The sequence below is a fragment of the Triturus cristatus genome, chromosome 3_2 (assembly GCF_964204655.1).
Source record: "Triturus cristatus chromosome 3_2, aTriCri1.1, whole genome shotgun sequence".
Lineage (NCBI taxonomy): Eukaryota > Metazoa > Chordata > Amphibia > Caudata > Salamandridae > Triturus > Triturus cristatus.
In genome coordinates, this window is record NC_140584.1 from 650,507,318 (window position 1) to 650,528,068 (window position 20,751).

The 20,751-nt window shown below is 46.1% G+C and overlaps 1 protein-coding gene and 1 long non-coding RNA gene across 2 annotated transcripts in view; one reads left to right on the forward strand and one right to left on the reverse strand.

The window, feature by feature from the left end:
* Nucleotides 1–20,751, forward strand: part of KANSL1L (KAT8 regulatory NSL complex subunit 1 like) — a 3,005,708-nt gene that overhangs the window by 2,247,621 nt on the left and 737,336 nt on the right. The gene's annotated exons all lie outside the window — the stretch shown is intronic.
* The window catches only part of LOC146857893 (uncharacterized), a 70,430-nt gene that overhangs the window by 49,231 nt on the left and 448 nt on the right, over nt 1–20,751 (reverse strand). Inside the window, exons 2-3 of the long non-coding RNA XR_014979965.1 lie at nt 20,557–20,617; nt 20,419–20,459 (exon numbers count right to left, since the gene is read on the reverse strand). This is a non-coding gene — a long non-coding RNA (uncharacterized LOC146857893). The remainder of the gene's footprint in view (nt 1–20,418; nt 20,460–20,556; nt 20,618–20,751) is intronic.

The window sequence follows — 20,751 nt, forward strand, 5'->3', positions numbered from 1 at the left end:
CACTAACGTTTTCATGAAGGAGATATGTCCAAGGAGGTACAATGGGAGTTGCACCCATCTGTTGACATCGTCTTCCAATTTAGCAGTTTCCCTGTCATAGTTGTCATTGAATACAGTCTCAGAGCTTGTGTGTATCTGGATACCCAGAGTCGGTGTTAGACCTGGCGATTTCTGGTTGGCTAAGGCTTGCGCCAAAGCCAGGCAGAAACCACCACTCTAGTCAGGGCAAGGAAGTTACACGCCAAAGATAACCCCTGCTCACCCCCTTGGTAGCTTGGCACGAGCAGTCAGGCTTATCTCTGAGGCGATGTGTAAAGCGTTTGCGCGCGCACCCAGTAACAACACCCAAGGCCCACCACAAAGGAAACTCCACACAAGGTATTCTATAAAAATAACCTTTGTATTATACACAACACATTAGATAAAAACACACACTTTACAATGTGCCAACAGGCACGGGCAGAATTTACAAGGGATTATGTACAAGACAGGGCCACCTTGACCACTGTCAGGAATTGGCACTTTTAGATATTTAGCACATAAATATATAAAATCACTGTAGCACAAAAATAAACTGTATAGCACACAACCAGTACTTACTGGTATCGGGGAAGTACCACCTGCGTAACCCTAACTACTTTAGGAGACTGTTACGCAGGGAACTAGAACCTCACTAGCACCACCTGTACTAGGAGAAAGCAACAACCACCTACGTATCACAATACCTGTAGGGGTAATAGAACGTTACACATGATGCCTAAAACATTCAGAGGTGTAGAGCAATGGCACATGACGCATCAAAACACATTCAGAGGTGCAGGTAGGAACACACATGATGCATAAAACATTCAGAGGTGTAAAAGCAATGGCACATGATGCATCAACACACATTCAGAGGTGCCAGTAGGAACACACATGATGCATAAAACATTCAGAGGTGTAAGTAGGAACAATTGCGCAAAACTCCTATGCCACCACCTGTGGCAGTCCCTGGGCCAACTGGCCTGGAAGGGGCTAGGACGCCCTGCGTTCAACAAAGTCAGGCTGCGCCAGCTGCGCAGACTAGAACAAGAATGGTCCCCCACCTAAACGTGGCAGCTGCCCACTAAGTGCTGGGCAGCTGGGCAACGAACTTCAGGCACTCTGCGTGCCTCTGGAGCCCTCTCTGGGCTCTGACCATTAAAAATGGGCCCTCTAGAGCCTTCGGGGCTCAGCACATCGTTGGAACCTCACTGGGCTCGAGAAGCAACAATGCCCCACACGTTGGAGTCCCTCTGGACTCTGCGCCACCTGAAATGCCCCCTAGAGCCTCACGGGGCTCTAAATCAAGAGTGGCACCGTTGTTGGAGCGCCAAGAAACTACCACAATGCCCCCGGGTACGTGGGAGCCTTCTAGGCTCGAGGAGCAATACTGCGCACGTTGGAGCGTCTAGCGCTCTAGCTACTCGGGACCCCTCGGATGGAGCCTCACGGGGCTCGTCACACTGCCCCCGCACCCCCTCTGCACAGGCGCGGAGTCCCCCAGCCCTGCTAAACACTCACCGGGCTGCTCGGGGACTCCCGCGTCGTCTCCTCTCTCGATGGACGCCGAGGCTTCTTTGCAACGCGGAGGGGCAGGCACCGACAATGTGCCTCGCGCCCCCTCCGCACCAGCTCCGGCCGCACTTCTCCTCTCTCGGGTCCAGCGCGGGGTAGGCTCCCGCCTGGATCTTCACTGCACAGGAGCGCGGGGTAGGCTCCCGTCCGCTTCCTGCTTCCGTCTCGGGGCCCGCCCCCAGGCCTGCCTGACTTCCGGCTGAAGCCCGGCCGCGGCGGTGAATTCCTTGGCAAATGAGAGGGGTGGGCACCCGCCGAACTTGGCAGACACCGTCAGGATCGCGGGGTGGGCACCCGCTATCAGATCCCAAGCGCTCACAGCGCCATAGAGCAAAACAGCGCTCCCAGCGCTATAAACAAAGGAAGGTCCAGCAAAACAGCGCGCCCAGCGCTAGGAAGTCCAAAAAGCGCTCCCAGGCGCTACAAGCAGGGTTCAGCAACAAAAAGGTCCTCCAGAGAGCAGGGGGCAAAGGCTGGGCCCAGAGCCAGCTCACAGGGCCCTCCAGTAGGGAGGCAGTCCCCAGTGGCGGTATCTCCTGGCGCCCAGCAGCAGCAGGCCCCCCCTCAAGTGGATCCTGCAAGAGAACAACTTCTGTGGGGACACAGCCCCATTTTTATACAGGCAAATCCTTTGTCTAAGGTGCAGGGAAGGGGCGAACCAGTTCCAACAGGTTCCTGAGCACTTTGTTTTGCTCAGCCCCTCTCCCTATTCACTGGCAGGGCTAGGGTCATTAGACGCACCACAGGGGCCGGCGCCAGCATTGTGTGGGGGAATCCCTGTCCTATTCAGGACCCAGGTGCACTCCTCCCCAGCCATCAACCTGCTAACTCCCCATTCACCACTGGGTGACTCCTCCTGACTCTGGGGAATTCCCTAGTCCGTCACCTGACCTCACCAGCCAATCGCCAGACAAGCCACACATTTCAGACTGCACACTGAAGTGCCCACTTCTAGAAGTGGCACTTCCACACCAGGTACATGCACGCCGCACACATCAACGCGCAGCATTCACTCCCACGAGTCCGCACATACCAAACACGGGCCTGCACACCCCACGCATCAGGAACTACCGGGACACATACATTCCCCCATGCATTCCTATGGGAGGGCAGGCCAACCTCACAACACGCACGCACTTTACCCTGAGACACAGCGGTAAAGTGCGCAGAAATCAAAATCTATTACACCAAGTCACAATATTAAGCAAAAAGTCTCTGGGGTGAACCTGCCAGAAGGGCCAAGTCCAACACGGTAGACCAGGTCAATGGGAATTTCAGCTCTATTGGCTCCATAGCTGTGGTAAGGGGGAAAATTGTGGACTTGGTCCAGTTAACTTTAAGCCCCGAAAATTCGCCATACCTAACCACTTCCCATAACACTGGGGATAGGTTAACCTCCGGATCTCTAATGTATAAGAGATTATCGTCTGGGTAAGTGGAGATTATTAAATAATATTTGGGGAACCGGATCCCTCTATGGCTATGGTACACTCTGAGGGCACATGCCAAGGGCTCAGCCACAATAGCGTAGAGTAGTGGTGATAGCGGGCACCCCTGACGAGTGCCCCTGGAGATTGTGATGGGAGAAGTTACCAGATTGCCCACCCTGACCCTAGCAGTTGGGGAGTTATATAGGACTGCCACCTGCTGAGCAAAGAGGTCCCCGACACCCATTCGCCTTAACACTAGCATCATAAATTTCCATTCAACAGAAACAAAGACCTTTTCGGCGCCTAAAAAAAATCGCTGCTGCCTTAGTTTCTGGCTTAGTGTATTGAATAGCTCTGAATACTGTGCGAAGGTTGTGTGTTAGGGTGCACCCGGGGGCAAACCCTGCTTGTTCTGGTCTGATCAATGTCGGTACCAGTGGGGCCAAATGGTTCGCCAAGACTTTGGCGAATAGTTTAGTATTGATGTTTAGCAATGACAATGGTCTATATGATGAGTATTCATACTGAGGCTTACCAGACTTCAGGAGCGTGACTAGCACAGCCTCCCGCATGGTTGGAGGCATAACACCACTCTCTCCTATATCCTCAAACAGGGTGATCAAGTCTGGGACTAGGAGTTCTTTGAACTCCTTGTAGAAATCTACGGTAGCCGTCCTGTTCAGGGGCACTACCGGCACGCATGGATTTTAATGCCTCTGGGACCTCCCAGGACTCAAGAGGTCTCATAAGGTATCTGTATACTCATCAGCTAGCCATTGAAGTTTAATGTGTTCAAGATAATCCAGGACTGCGGGGTCCTCACCAGCTGACTTAGTTTGGCACAGGTCTGAATAATAGGTCCTAAAGCTGTTGGCTATAGCATCAGGATCTCATATCATCTCACCTGTTGCTTTGCAAAGTTCTGTGATGCCAGCAGTCTCCTGTCTACCCCTCAGTATGGCCGCTAATGCCGCGCCCGGGCGCTCCCCCTGTCTGTATGTTTTTGCTACGCGTATTTCCCTAGAAATTTTACCTCTATTGGCCTCCTCGTGATACTCGTCTAATTTTTTTTTAGCTCCTCCGTGACCTGCTCATTTCCACTTTCCAAGGCCTCATGTTCTAGAGCAGCCAATTTCTTTTCCAGTGCTTCTAATTGCCCTCCGATTGATTGTAGCCCCCCCCAAATGTTTGGCCATAGCTATCCCTCTAATATAGACCTTAAAGGTCTCCCATGTTGTAGCGAATTGGGTTACTGACCCAATATTAGTGTCAAAGAAGGTCTCAATAGCTTCTGTCATCTCAGTCTTGAATACATTATCTAGGAGTGCATAGGGCAGGAACCTCCAAGAGAATGGGACAGGCCTTTTCTGTGGGCAATCAAGATTTAATTGTATAAGTGAGTGGTCAGAGTATAAATGTGGATGCACCTCGCAGCCACGTATCGCAGGGCACAATGAGTTAGAAGTGAACCAATAATTGATCCTAGTATACAGGTCATGTGGGGAAGAATAGTGCGTGAAGCACCCCTCCCCTCCAGATCTCGAGCGCCAAAAATCCACCATGCCAGCTCTGTTATTGCATCCTCTATTGCCCTGGCAGCTAACGACTGACGCAGAGCGAGGCCCCCCGGATCGGTCAATCGCCGGGTTGACACAATTAAAAATTGCCACCCCAAACCTGCGGGTGTGAAGTCAGGAGTCGTAAATGAACAAAAATCTCTCAATAAAATTGTGGGTGATCGAAATTAGGGCCGTAGACATTTACAATGGTGAACTCCATTCCTTTCCCTTTACATTTGGTGATGGTGTATCTGCCCTCCTTGTCTGTCTCAAGAGCCTCAAGGGAAATACCAGCTCTAGGGTTAATCCATGTGAGCACCCCTCGTGCATGAGTAGAAAAGCCAGCAGCGTGAAATATTCCATGTAATCGTCTACGAGTTAGCATCGGGCTGTCTATGGGCAGATGAGTCTCTTGTAAGAGTGCTATGTCTATATTATGCCTATTGAGATAAGCGATTACTTTCCTAGTTTTCCGAAAGTCATTTAGACCTCTGACGTTGCAGGTTAACAGTTGCAGCCTATCACCCAGCTTCTAATAGAAGGGTCAAATTCCTAGTGGTGCCTCCCCAATGTCTGTCCAAATAAACACCCCAGATCTTTTTCCTATGTCGGGTCACCCCTGGCAGGGTCACTGAACACATTGTGCATACTGTGACTATGAATAAACTGAAAAAAAGACTCACCCAAACCAAAATTCCCCCTACCTTCCATGCCATGCAGACCCCAACTTAGCATAGTCGAGAACCCCCCTCCTTTCCACATGAAAAACATAAGGCAAGAAGCAGTGTAGTGAGTAACAGACAGGGGCGGATGTTACCACAACACCGCGAAGTGCACCAGTAAGACAGAAAACGTAACTATGCTATAAAGTATATATGGTGCATCCGTGTAAATCAGATATAGCCGTTTCCTTCCACAAAGGGCAGAAGGGTCTCACCCTCTCATATAAATGTGAAAATATTCCAAAAACAGAGCTTCCAAATTAGCCTACAATGTGGTTCTCCCTCCTGAAGTGTCAAATTTAATATTAACAGTACTTGCAAAAAGCAGGCCTTATCGTCCCATTAGTAGTAGCCCCAAGGGTCCACTTGTAGTCGGCAGTCAGACAAAGCCCAGTGTTGAGAACTCAATATAGACATATGTCTCACTGGCAAGCCATAGTGCTAGGGTGAAAAGCCACAGATTGATGCCCTCGTTAGTCTTGCTTCTCCATAACACCACCAGCCGCCTCGTCAAGCCTCTCTACATCTTTATTCTGCTCTCCCGCCTTAGAGAATTCCTTTAGTGCTTTCTGTAGGGATTTCGGATCTAAGAAGATCTTTGATTTGCCATTCATAATTAATCTGAGTCTGGCCGGATAGAGCATGGCATAGTTCATATTTTGCTCACGCAGGCGACGTTTCAGTGGGGCAAACTGTCGTTGAGCTTGAATGAATGATTGAAAGAATGAAATAAAATTTATAGAGAGCGATGGCTACCCAGAGGCCTCCCAGCGCTGCAAACAGGTACAGAAGGCAGAACAGTAAGAGATGAATACAGATCTAAAACAGCCAGGTTTTTAAGAGATTTTGGAATGAGAGCAGATTAGGCTCTTTCCGCAATTGAAGTGGAAGGGCATTCCAACCGATGGCACCATTTTATGAGAAGGAGCGCCCACCACATCTGGCTCTCCTTATTCTGGGTTGAAGGGCAAGAAAAGAGGCAGTTGACCGAAGGTCTCTCCTCGGTTGATAAGGAGTGATCAGAGATTGGAGAAGGAGCGGGCCGTTCTTCCAAAAGGCTTTATGAGCCAAGCACATAGCCTTAAACTGAATCCTTTCCCTGATCGGTAGCCAGTGCAAGCTCCTTAGAGCTTGTTTAATGGGCTGCCGGACTTTCATGGTACAGTCCGGGTACAGGGATATTGTGGAGCCCTCGTATTTCAAAATTCTTTTTTCTCTAGCTTGTTTCAAGACTGCATCCCTGTCTCTATAGTTTAACAGTTTTGCATTCACCGGGCGCGGGGGAGGAGGCACCCGAGGGAGGCTTAGGGCCAAGCGAGCGATGAGCATGCTCCACCACGAAAATATCCGAAAAGGTTTCTCGGCCCAGGAGTGCGACAAGGAGTTCTTCTATAAACACTTCCATGTTGCCCATTGCAGTGGATTCCGGAAGGCCCGTGATACACATATTACTCCTCCTGGACCTAGCCTCCAAGTCTTCAGCCTTATCTTGTAGTGCAACCAGAGTTTTCGCCAGCTGTTTTTGGTCAGAGTCGGCCTCCTCTACCTCCGACACGCGCCTTTCAGTCATATCGATACGCTCAGCGTGTTTGTCAAGGCGCTCCGACATTCTGTCCATGCGATATGCTAAAGTGTCAATTTTCCCATCAATTGTTGATAGGCTCTTCTGCATCGCTGCGAGTATCTGTCTGATATCGCCAGCCGCCTCGTCTGACGCGTCAGTATGCTCCTCGGACGATTGGGCCCCCTCCGCTTACTTATTTCTTGATTTTCTCTGTTCAAACATTAGCTTAGTCTGAGATTTGTCCGCCTTGCCCATACTGGAGCCAGGGGGGGTCGCAGGCTTCTCACACCTCCGGATTCTTATTGCTCCAAGCTGCGTACTTTATGTCGGGGGTATAGCAGCTCCCTCACAGTGCCAGCTCAGGCCCGGTGTTGGGACGGCAGAATGGAGCTTAATGGGAACATCAGCCTCCCAGTGATGAGATCCACTGAACATACATTATGAGAGCCACTGTAAGACACAGATAGAGGCCGCACCACCACAACCCCTGCGAACTCACCCCTGAATTTCTTGGGTTAGATCACGCCAAATGCAGTCCGGGTCTCGAGAGCCTGATTTGGGCACAGACAGGGCTTATTCAGAGAGTTATATTGGCCACAGCGTGTGTTCCCTCTCTTGCGGCAGACTCCGGTCACCAGGTTCCTCTGACATCAATTTGCCACACTTAGGTCCTGCGCTGCCTGTTTACCAAACTCTGCAGGGCTGTGCGGGAGAGAACTCTGCCCCTCTGTGATCTGGGGCTATTCTCGCCATTGTGGCCCCGCCACAAACGGACTCAGCAGTGCTTCGTCGTCACAGGGCCTAACCCAGGGAAGTCGCGTTGGGAAATGACCCGGGAGCCAAATCCATTCAATCAAGGAGTCTCCACAGTTGGGATCGGTGCAGACTCATCACAAGTAGCAGGCAGGATATCCCCTCTCAGTTGCCGTGGAATCGTATTTTTCCACACTTACGGGCCCAAGATGACAATGTTGTGGGTAAGATCACAGTCCGTGCCCCGCCGCACCGCCTGCATTTAGTAGGCCGCCAGTATGCCTGGCCTGTTCAAATCCAAAGTCCGGGACACCCGGGGGCCCCTCCAGCAACCACGTCTCAATCGGGCTGCGCACCTTCAGGACCACTGGGCTGGCGCGTACCTGCAAGTTCTTGGGCTCTTCTCTGGACTGGTCAATACCCGTGTGGGATTCGTCTCAGCAGCAGCCACGCCCCGGCTAGGATACGCCCCGGAGCCCGCTCAGCTGCCAACTCTGGCCTCCCGCAGCGCGGCCCCAGCCGTGGCGGCAATCAATTCAGGGCGGTGCGCAGGTCGCTGGAGAAGGCCGCGTGGGCCTCCATTTCGCCACGCACCCAGATCTGACCAGTGGGCACACTGAGCGGAAGCGCAGCACCTGCGCTTTCTTTTCTGCAAGTTAGAAGTCGTAGGAAACGCACAAATGCAAGGATAATTGTTAAGTTGTGCCAATGGCTCGTGGAGCTCTTTTAACTCGTAGCCATCTTGAGCTTTGGCAAGCTCTGCCCCTGTCTCCCACTACTTCTTCAGCAATTGCACCTCGTATAGGTCTCAAATTTACTTCTCACACAGGATCATCAAAATGTTCCACATGATAGTTTTTGAGGAAAACCGTACCTAAGTAATATATTCTTACGGCTGAAACATGTTGACCACACTATTTCGTCTGACACATGCAGTTTAAATCCATACTGCAGGTGCACTGTTTTTAATCCTGGCAGCGAGAACACATGAATAAAGGAAGTATTGTGTTCTCTCTAGCTAGTTTTAACATCACTCCTTCCACGATATTTTTTCTTTTGCGCTGCACCCTCACCCACACTTTGTCTCTCATTTGGTGGATTTCGAAAATCCGTGTAGAGTGGGGGTTGTAGCCCTCAGAGGAACTAGGTTTCCTCTGAGAGAAGAATCCCAAATGATAAAGCGTGCCACCTTTGGTGGGTGAGGGATTTCGTCCTACAAGGGATCATCCCACAGTTAGGTTTGTGTGATATTGTCAGTGTCCTCTTCTTGTTTGTGTTCTTCTTTTTTTAGACCCAAGTATTTTGTTTGTTATATTGACCTAAGTAGCATATGCCATACCATCCTTTCGGCAACTTGAAATATGCATGTTCTCCACAAATATAATAAACTCCATGAATTACAGGATTTTTACGTGCAAAAAATAATTCCCAATTTCCTCTAACCTCAAATGTGTAATCACATTAACACTTTCCAAAGGAGTATAATGTCAACTGAAGATTTTCCTCTGTTTCTAATCCAAAGTCAATACTGCTTGATTTCCTGCCTCTAGATACTAAATTTCTTTTCTAGCCCACTTATGTTGATTCCTAATGTTCTTATTTGCTTTTGACTTGCATTCCATATTTCTCCTCCTGTCTTCAACTAAATTTATTTTCTTTAGTTAATTTCTTCTCAACATCTTTCAAAATGCAATGTGTTTGGTGATCATAGACAGTGTCTGATGTCATGGTGGGTTCAAAGATCCTTTCATTTATTGCTAACTCGTTAGGGCCGGGGCAACGATTCAAATGTCAAGTATCGGAATTCCTGAAAAAACGAAAACATAAATGCAAAACTGGAAGTGCCCTTGTCCATAGAAAAGGCTCAGTAAAAGACTAAAAGTAACACCATAAGTCAAAGGAATATGATGGTACGTGATGCCTTCTGCAGCTGATGCAGGCAATTGCATGCGTACATAGCAATCCCTTGCATCCATTGTGTTGATATATTCGTAAAGCAATTTAATATAAGCATTTGAAGAAAAATCTCCTCTAGATGCCGCTACATGTATTTCTTTATCATCAAGTGAATGCAAATTACAATCAATAGGAATGAGTGTTTTAGGCTTAGTCTTCACTAAACTAGAAGATGTGGGTGAATATAATCCAAAGGACACACAATTGATGAGCGGAATGCAGAACAAATCAAAACATTCACCCCCAGGCAAGCGATCTGGGTTAAATCCATCATTCTTTTGCTCACCATGCCACCCTAGTTTTGACCTGGCCATATGCAAATCAGTCTTGACCCTGTGCCTCATGGAAACAGTCCAGCCCAAACTGCCAAGCCAGGTCCTCCCTGGACCAGAAACAAGCATTATAATCCCACAAGCAAAACAATTATTACTACAGCTACTAACACGGCTGCAATTATGTACCCACGCCTACTATAGTTGTCAGTTTCCAGAGATTTTCTGCTATCAGACCGTTGGGTGCAAAATAGCAGACGCAGAGTCTTCTCTGTCAGGTTCCACCTGTGCAAATGGCAAAACAAAGGTCAAATGATATGCAATTAAATTATTTACAAATTCTTCCTTAGCCCTACACCGTGTTCTTCTAAATGACAACCTTACCCTCCTTCAGCAGCCACAAGCCTAAGTAATCTTCTTAATTCCCTAACAAAGTCTGTTAAAATGTATCTAATAAGTGCACAGTTCAGAAATCACAATAATAGCAAATCGGGTCAGTCCATTCAGGGGCAAAGTAAATTCAAAACACAGTTCAGCCACAAAGTTTAGCTCAAGGAGGTTCAGTTGAATTTTCTCTGTTATTCCAATTCTCTCTCTCTGTCATTTGCAGCAAAGTATGTCTATCCAGGAGATGAGTACCTTCAGCAGGGTACCCTTGCTGTTTTCTACCTCCTTTATGCAGGCCCTTTGTTCTCACTGTCACTCAGGCTAGAATCCTCAGTATCCTCTAGAATAGTGTGGGGCACAAGTCCCTCAGGAAGACTCAGTTTCTCTCAATTCCGCCTTCTTTGCCAGCTGTCTCCAGTTCTCACCCGCGTTTCCACAACACTAGCCCATGCGTCAGAGTCTGAGTCTGAATTTGACTCATTCACCACCACAGGACGAGACTCTCTTATCTCAACTTCAGATGTTGGCTTTTCCAGACTCCCCTTAAATTGAACATGCGCTGTTTCAGGCGCTTCTCAGTCCCCGACAGCTTGTCTGACCTGTTCCCGCTGTCTCTCTGTCACAGCTAGCATTTCTGAGAGAGGTGCTGTCACATCATCAAGGGAAATGTCAACTCTGCGAGTATAGGCAGTATTGATTTAGTTGGGGAGACCTTCACATCTGACAGCAGTCGTTGTCACCTAGATGACCTGGTAAGGTCCACGCCAACGAGATTCCGAGCACGTTTTCCTCACGTTTCTTCATTAAGAACCAGCAACTGGGCTGCGGTCATGGCACTGCTCCTGATGTGGTGGGGCTGTGGGTACTCTATCCTGGTGAGACACATAACTCACCACGTCAGCCAGTCCTTTGCAGTAATCAAGAATCATGTAATCTGTAATGTCCACAAGCTCATTTGCAGGCACAGCTGGCAGTCTCATTGCTCTGCTCATGATTATTTCATAAGAGAACAGTCCTGTCCTCTGATTAGGAATACTGCGAAGACTCATCAACACAAAAAGCGAAACATCAGACCACTTCAAAGATATCGAATCACAAACTTTAGCTAGTCTGGGTTTCAGCGTGTCATTTACTTGTTCCACGATGCTAGAAGCCTCTGGACGATAACTACAATGTAGTCTGCTTCACTTGTAATGCTGCACATAACATTTACAGGACCGCATTGTTGAAATGAGTCCCTCAGTCTGACTCCAGAGAAGTCGGGAAGCCAAACCTTGGTATGAGCTCCCTCAATAACATTTTGGCTACTGTGAGACTGTCATTCCTCCTGGTCGGGTAAGCTTCAACCCAATGCGAGAAGATGCACACAACCTCTGGGACATATTTCAGTTAGTTGCACACAGGCATTTTGATAAAGTCCAACTGCATCCTGTTGAAGGGACCACCTGATCGTCCAATGTGGCTCAGTATCACTGCAGTTCTTTTCCCTATATTCATCTGTTGGCCCACAGCACATCTGTGATACAATACTTCAACCATCAATCTAAATCTGGGGTTAAACCAAGTCTTCCAAAACAGTCTGACCATAGCATCCCTCCCAACATGAGTCATGGCTCAATAATTCCTGACCATTGGGGGCAACAGACTCTCTGGCAACACAGGACTTCTATCTGCTGAAACCCAAATGTCATTATCTCTTTGGACACAAACTGCTCTAACCGAACTTTGCTGTTATGCCTCTTTTGCCTCTTCCTGCAACCTCTTAACTTCTTCCCATGTATCAGCTGTTGTTATCAAAAGGTTGTAATTAGTCTCACTTGCAGTCTCATTTGAGTATTCACCATTGAATGTACAAGCTCCATGAGCACAGTATCTTGCAACTTTGTCTGCATACATGTTACCCACTGTCACATATTCATCTCTGCTTTTGTGTGCAGAGCATTTCACAACCAAAATCTGGATAGGCAACTGTAATGCTTCAAGCAGTTTGTTCACATACTCCCCATTTCTAATCGGAGACCCTGAAGAAACTCCTTTGCGACCATAGCTGTCCAAAGTTGTGGACCACACCAAAGCCATACTGACTATTAGTGAAACTCGTCACTTTTAGCTGGTCTGAAACACAACATGCTCTAGTAATTCAGCCACTTGTGCGAAGAACACTCCTCGAAGTCAGGAGGTTTCAGCTACGTCTGAGACAAACTGCATAGGCAGCTCTTAGATTTCTTTCCCGGTCTCTCAAACAAGACCCATCAACTAACAGTATGAAATCAGACTCAGGCAGTGGCTCATCTTAAATGTCTGGTCTTGGCTTGGTGCCTAGTTCAGAGACAGTAATGCTCTACTTCTCCAGCTTCACCCTCTGTTTCAGGAAAGGGTAACGGTGTGGCAGGGTTCAAGGTAGCAAATCTTTTCAAAGTAACAATCTCTGCTGCCTTTGTGATCTGCTCATTTCTGGCCAGGCAGCTGTTTGTCAAATGTTGGGTACGAGTCAACAATATCTCAGTAGAGTGGGGCAAGAACACAGTAAGTGGATGACCCATCACAATACTCTAACACCTTTCTATGCTGACACATACCACCACCACAGCTTTGAGGCATCCAGGCAGCGCTGCCGCTATGGAATCAAGGGTAGCAAAAAAGTAGGCCACTGGGCCTCGGATGTTTCCGTGCAACTGTGTAAGCACTGAAAGTGTGCATTCCTCCCTCTCACTGCAGAAGAGCAAAAATGCTTTGTTATAATCAGGCATTCCCAGTGCCGGGCACAACGGAGACTTTCTCTTAGCTCTAGGAAAGCAATCAAGAAATTGTTTTCCCAAGATACCAAATCAGACACATCCTTGTGTGTCAGCCTCTGTAAAGGCTTGGCCATTAGAGAAAAGTTGGGTATTCACTGGCAACAGTAGCCAACCATTCCCCCAAATTCCATATTTCCCTCTGAGTAGTTGGTGAATTAATTTTCAGAATTGCCGAAATTCTTTCTTGTAACACCTTCCGAGCTGCCTTCTCAATGTGATGTCCAGCTACTGGACCTCCTTCTGACAGTACTGCAATTTACTCGGGGACACTTCAAATCCATTCTCAGCCAAGTGGTTCCACAGGGCAATGGTGTCTTGTTTGAAAGCTTCCTGCGTATCCGACGCAACCAATAGGTCATCAATATATTGCACTAGAGGTGAGTTACAGAGAATGACTAAGAACTCAAGATTCTTTTTTAAGATCTTGTATGAAAATTGAAAGGTTCTCCGTATACCCTTTTGGGACTTTGCACCATGCCAACACAATGTTCTGCAACAGAAATGCAAAGAAGAATTGACTTTCCCTCTGCAATCGTATGGAGAAGAAGGCCTGGCACAAATCAATGAAACAGTGAAACACTCGCACAAGGAATTTTAAATAAAATCACAGCTGGATTCTGTACTACGGGTCAACAGGAAACAACAATGGTTTTTATTTTCCACAGGTCTTGGACTATGCGGTACGTAACAAAAGGTTTCTGTAAGGCCATAATGGGTAAGTTACATTGATTCCCCATTATCTTCTTTAAATGCCTTGTTGTATCGTTGAGTGATCCCATCAATTGTTTTGGGGGTCAGATTATATACTGTGGTGTTCTTCCGTACTCAACATTTGGTTTCACTTTAATGCAGACAGGTTTAACACCTTTGATGATAGCTGCGTGCTTTCCTGTAAAGTTCCAGACTTCAAGCTACACGCTACACTGTATCTCTAAGATCTGATGGTAACACAAAATTGTCAGCATAGGGAACAATCCAATATTGGAACTATCTCTTGCCAATTTAAAGGCAACATCCTCATCATGAGTTTGAAACGTAACACCTTTAGGTGTATAGGAAAATATACAATTCAATTTGCACTACAGGTCGCATCCGAAAAGACTTACAGGACTAGAATAGCACACCACAAATTGGTGATTCTCTTCAAAGGACCTTATTTTGACAGGTACTTCCTATGTTAAGGGGCTCGTCATTTGTTTGTTTAAGACTCTCACAGCTTGGAATCTTTTTCCCGAGAGGGGTAGGTATGGAACTTCCACTGTTTTCACTGTTGAGCAGGTAGCACCACTAATCAATCAAAAATGGTATGGGGTGGCCATTCACCTCACATTCTACAAATGGACCACTCTGGTCTGCCTGTAGGGTTACGCCAAGCTGGCAATCCTCCTCCTCCCTCAGGTACCGTCATTGCGACAGGTCAGAGCTGTAGCCCTCAAAGGCTTCCATCATAGGGAATTATTGAAATGCACCTTAATTTTGGACAGAATTCTGATTTTGATTTTGGACCTGATGGGAGTTAAATCGAGGACCATTTGTATTTTGTTGTGGCAACGGGATTTGGGGAACCTGCATTACTGGAGCCTGGGGGACTTTAAAGTTTTGCATTCCCGCTTCCAGTGCCCCAATCTATTGCAATAATGACAGGGATTAATCTTTATCAAAATTGCCACATTAATCACAGTACTTGGGTCCATCCTTCCACCTTGCATCACCTGCATTCGCTGCTGATGCACTCCTTGCATAGGTCCAACATTCCCTAAAAAGGCTGACTCTGTCCTCTTCGTGCTGCTTTCATCTGCACTGTTAGAAATGGGGTCTCTATTTGTCAGTGGTTTGCACCCTGTCCAAGTAGGGGCCCTCACTCTAGTCGGCGCAAGGGAGTCACACAGCTAAGATAACACCTGCTCACCCCCTTGATCAATGTGTAAAGTATTTGTACACACCCACACAGAGTAACACAATCAAAACAGTACAAAAGGAGCCCACACTAGTTTTGGAACAATAGGCAATACTTTTCTGAAACAAGACCAGAACGACAAAAATAAACCATACACAAGTCAAAATATCAATTTTAGAAGATTAAGCAAGTTTAGTCTATAGTAATCAATGGATGCGTTTGTTTTAGCACAAAGTACCGTAGATGCGTCAAAAATCAAAGACGAGGCAGGCCCTGGGAAGGTGAGGCCCTGGAAAAGCAAAGCGAAATGCATCAGTTTCTTACTACACAGGGGAGGTGATGCGTCAGAGCCTTACTGGCAGGGGAGACAATGCTTCGGTTCCTTACTGCTAGGTAGGGGATATGATGCATCGGTTCCTTTCTGGTAGGGGGGGGTGATGCTTTGGTTTCATACTGGCAAGGAAGGTGATGCATCGGTTTCCGGGCACTCTGCCTCGGTTCCTTATTACGGTGCAGTCTCGATGAAGAATCGGCATCCAGGGACGATGCGGCGAAAATCCAGACGCACTGTGTTGATGCGACAGCAGCGAAACGGACCAGGTCAATTCCACAGCCGTGAAGCAGGTACTGCATCGGAGTCAGAGCAGGTGTCATGGACATCGGTGACACGGTGCTTGAAACTCATAATGCAGTGATTTTTCTGACATGCTGCAATGGGAAACTCGGGCCTGCAGTGAAAGCTATGGTTGATGCGTCGGGCGCGGACCACGCTTCAAGGCAGGCAGCGGCAATGTGACTATCTTTTGCAGCAGTGCGTCGATAAAACAGGTGCCAGGAGTCGATGCATGGATTTTTGCCTTAAGATCACCAGGTTACCCTTCCAAGGGCCCAGGAACTTGATATGGCACCACTTGAGAAGTCGAAAGAAGAACCCAGACGCTGGCAGGTAAAGTCTTTGATGGCCCTGAGATTTCTTAACAAGATCCAAGCTCAACTCAGTCCCTCTGAGAACCTTGGAAGCAAGATACAGAAAGCAAAGTCCAGTCATTTCACTCCCAGGACAGGAGAAGCAAGCAACAGGCAAGCACAACAAAGCAACAGGTAGAGTGGCAGTCCATCCTACAGCATCCAGCTCTTCTTCCAGGCAGAATGTCCTAAGTCCATAAGTGTTCTGGTTTTGGAGTCTCAGAGGTCCAATACTTATACCCCTTTCTGTCTTTGAAGTAGGCAAACTTCAAATGAAAGTCTTTGTAGTGCTAAAGACCCTACCTCTCCCCGATCTGACTCCAGACACAATACAGGGGGATGGAGACAGCTTTGTGCGAGGACAGGCATAGCCCTATTTAGGTGTCAGTGAAAACTCCTCCCACCACTCTAGCTCAGGAACACCCATCAGCCTGGTGAGGGCCCATCAAGATGTGCAAGGGACTCACCAGCTCCCTTTGTGTGACTGTCTAGAGTGATTGCACAAGAACTCAACTGTCAGCCAATCCCGACATGTATTCTACAGACAAGCAGAGGCACAGAATAGCTAAACTAGAAAATGCACACTTTCTAACAGTGGCATTTTCAAACTTACAGTTCAAAAACCAACTTAACCAAAACATGTATTTTTAAATTGTGAGTTCAGAGACCCCAAACTCTGCTCTCAAAGGGAAATTACACCTAAAAGATATTTCAAGGCAATCCCCATGTTACACTATGGGAGAGATAGGCCTTGAAATAGTGAAAACGAAATTAGCAGTATTTCCCTATTAAGACATGTAAAACATACCAGTACATGTCCTAACTTTTAAATAAACTGCACCCTGTCCATGGGGCTGCCATGGGCCCACCTTAGGGTGACTTAAATGTAGTAAAAGGGAAGGTTTGGGCATGGCAAGTATGTGGACTTGCTAGGTCGAAATGGCAGTTTAAAACTGCCCACACAGACAGGTCTGATACGTGTTTGCAGGGCTACTCATGTGGGTGGCACAATCAGTATTGCAGGCCCATTAGTGGCATTTGATTTACAAGCCCTGGCCACCCCTGGTGTACTTTACTAGGGGCTTACTAGTAAATCAAATTTGCCAATCATGGATAAACCAATCAACATATCAATTTAAACAGAGAGCATATGTACGTTAGCACTGGTTAGCAGTGGTAAAGTGCCCAGAGTCCCAAAGCCAACAAAAACTGGTCCGAACAAATAGGAGAAAGAAGGAAAAAAGTTTGGGGATAACCATGCGGAAATGGCCAAATCCAACATGCAGTACCATCAATTCCTCTTTCAATCTCTTCTGCTTCATTTCCAATTCATCACTACAATATTTCGCGTATCTCAGAATTTCATCAACCAATTTATTCAGCCAACAAATCAAGTGCTGTTGAATCATTAAGCTAATCTCGGGTCTCAATCCCGCCACAAACTGGGACATGAATTGCCCCATATTTTTACGTTTGAGAGTCTCTATTCCACTGTACTGTTTAAACACCTGCAGCAGTCTTTTATAATAGGCATGCACTGAAGTTTTGGGGTTTTGAGTTGTCCTGTCAATCTTAACCCAATTAATGTCTTTAGCTGGTATCTTCCCTTTCAAAAAGTTCATCACTGTTGATACTTTTTTGTCACTATTGGTGACAGAGCATTTGTCACTGGATTTCTTTGTGGCTTATTCTCCAGCCACTCTATAGCCACTTTGAATTCTGACCACAAATCACTCAGTACCACAATGTCGAAGTATTCAAATCCATCCACAGGACCTATGAAATGTTCGCAAACTGTTCAACTTGTGTGAGCTTCACTCCAATGCTTTTCTCTCAATTTGGGGAAATCGTTTGTGAGTGATGCAAGATAACTTCTGCTCCAAGGCACATGGACCTAACCTCCACCAGGCACTTCCCTCACTGGAAAAGCTAATGTGCCCTCTCCCTCTACAGTGGACAGAGGCGACTCTCCCTTTGTTTTCTTCCCACTTATGTAATTCCCACCATTTTCAAATGCGATGAATCAATTCCCTAAATTTACATTTTCATTCCTGGGGCTCTCATGCTGCAAATGTTATTCTCATCAAAACACACACTGTAGCTTCTCTGCAATGACTTGGTTCCACTTACATTTATATTGTATTTCATAGCTAATTCAGAAATGTTTCTTATGCTTCTCCTGCACATTTGGTATCGTCTTTACACATAATCACAGGTTCATTATCTGGTAAGATTTTCTGATATCATCTAATCCAGTTCTAACTTTAATTTGACCACATCCGCTGTATTTTCTCACACCGGGGACTGAGTTGTCTCTTTACTTAATCCTAAACTTCGACCTTCTCTCAAGGCTTCAACCCAACCTTTAAGCCAATCTTTAAATTCTTTTGCACTAAGACCAATCGGAGTAATGGGGCATTAGATGCTATGCCTTTTCTGGGGGGTACTATGGTGAACACTCAGAGGTGAATTTCAATCGGACATGTCAAGAATCTACGGTCTTTTGACTGGTTCTCCTATAGGGGAAAATCCTGTCTGATTCGTTACAGGAGATAAAGGAGTGATTTAGGGTGTAGTCACCTTAGTTGGGACCAAGGGAGTATTTCCTGTTCCTACCGTTTCAGGGACAACAGGAACACTAGTTAACGCATTCACTCCAGTATCATCAAGGCATGTGTTGCAGCTCCTGATGACTCACGTGTATATAAAGGAACTGCGGGACGATAGTGACTGGAACAGTAATTGCATCTGGGGCACCGTGAACAGTAAGGTTAACAGGGGTATTAAGCCCTGAAGTCCCCATCAGGTTTTGACTCGTATTTACTCCCTTATTCACTGGAGTGACTGGATAGAAGTTTCATTCTGGCCTGAGGACATCGCTAACGGACACGGCTCCAGGTTTCTACATGTGGTTAATACCGCTCTGAAACTTCTATCCAGTCACTGGCAATAACCTCGCCATTATTACTGAATTCATTGCATTTGGATAGAACTCTGGAGCATCAGCTATACTTTTTACAGTCTTCTTTGAAGGAACTCCATATTCCTAATACCCACCGAACCCCGCTCTAACATGAGCGTTACGTACATGCATTAGGATCAGTCCCAAACGTACTTCTAGGACAAATGCGCTATCGGATACGCCTTTCTTAAATATCACACTGCCATGAAGAAGCCCGTGTTTGGGCGAAACACGTTGGCTGATTATATCATGTGAAGCACAACAAAGAAGAAAAACATCATAAATTAATTAATCTGTAATTGCTTGTTTTTACGTGTTCGTTTGTATCTAAGTGCCTGTTTCCTATATTTTGCCTCTCATCCAACCAAATTCCCCCAATTATTTTTGTGATCTACAAGCAGCGGATCATTTGAGGTGGGCAATATGATATACTGTTGTGTCTAGTTATGGTGGTGCAGTCATCCATGACCCGGCTGCTTCCAACTCTTTTTCTTTCACTCTCCTCAAATTTCAATGTTTCTGAAATGTGCCATAACATGGAAAAAAATCAATGTGCCTTCTTTTTCTGTGATTTTATGCCATTGGTTCATCCAAATACAAGTCTGAAGACCCACATTTATTGCCATATATAGTGACCTAGCGTTTTTTCGGGTGGTGCCTCTTCTCCCTCCCGGACAGGTATTTTCACATCTCCCCAAATTAGATCTGGTATGGCCTTAAAACATTTCATTTCTCAACAATATTGTCAACAATTGCAATTCGAAATCCTTTCCAAACCAGGAAATAACTCTTTCCTCACTGTTATCATTCGGCATCAGCAGCCAGTAGAAGTACTAACAAATTCATAAACAAAATACCTCTGGCACCATTAATCACACTGTTTCTTTTGGCCACACTAGTACTTTTAATTGACTTTGGGCATAAATTCATAGTTTTTTTTCTTTTTCATCAAAACTTTTTTGGTTGAGAATTTTTCTACATCGAATATATTTACACATCTCCTGTGTTTCTGACAACACAAACATTTATATACAGAACAGATACACATTTATATAATTCTTAAACAAACTCTAGACTGGTTAAACAAAAACATATAATGAATTTTTTGACATTACATACCTGACAAACACATTTTCAATTGGTATTAATAAAGGTTTATCTCCCTTTTGTCCTACTGTTTTAAACACACAATACACTGGGACCATATATCTCTTGGTCCTCAGGATATCCTAATTTGTGAAGTCCTGTATAGGGTTGGAGGCTGTTTCCAAAAACCAGTGTAAAGGAGCAGAATTAATGCCACTAAACAGTCCATAGTGGATCAATCTCTTCTTTTACTAGTTAGCTCCGAACCGCTATATAATCAGTGCCAACGAGATATGACCTTGCAAAGATAGGACCAAAAACTCTATTTGTATTAAGGTCTTCTTCAGGGCTGTACATATTTCTGGTAGGACATCTCTTCGCCTGTAAAGGTGACAGTATGACTTATTTTAAGTGTGTATTCTTACATGCATTAGATATACAAATTTCTACATTGTTATTTACTCACGTACTAGGTTATATGATGCTTCGTGCAGGTGCAATGACTTCCTGCCTGTTTAAATAGAGTTTTAAAATATCTCAGTTAGACTGACCCTCCTCATCTTGTATGAACATTTCCCAGAAGATGTTTGTATGGTCCATGCACCTACCAGGTTTCTATCTAGTGGATCCTCCAATGTAGGGGCTTCTAGAACTCTGTTGTGTGTTTTCCTGGTGGATAAATAAACGTGCATTAATTAGTTCCTGGACTGCTATTGCTTAGATTGCATAACTTCTACTGTCTTCCGTTTTCTATGTACTGCCGTGTTTTTTACTGAAGCTAGTGTGCCTGCTTCCTCCTATAC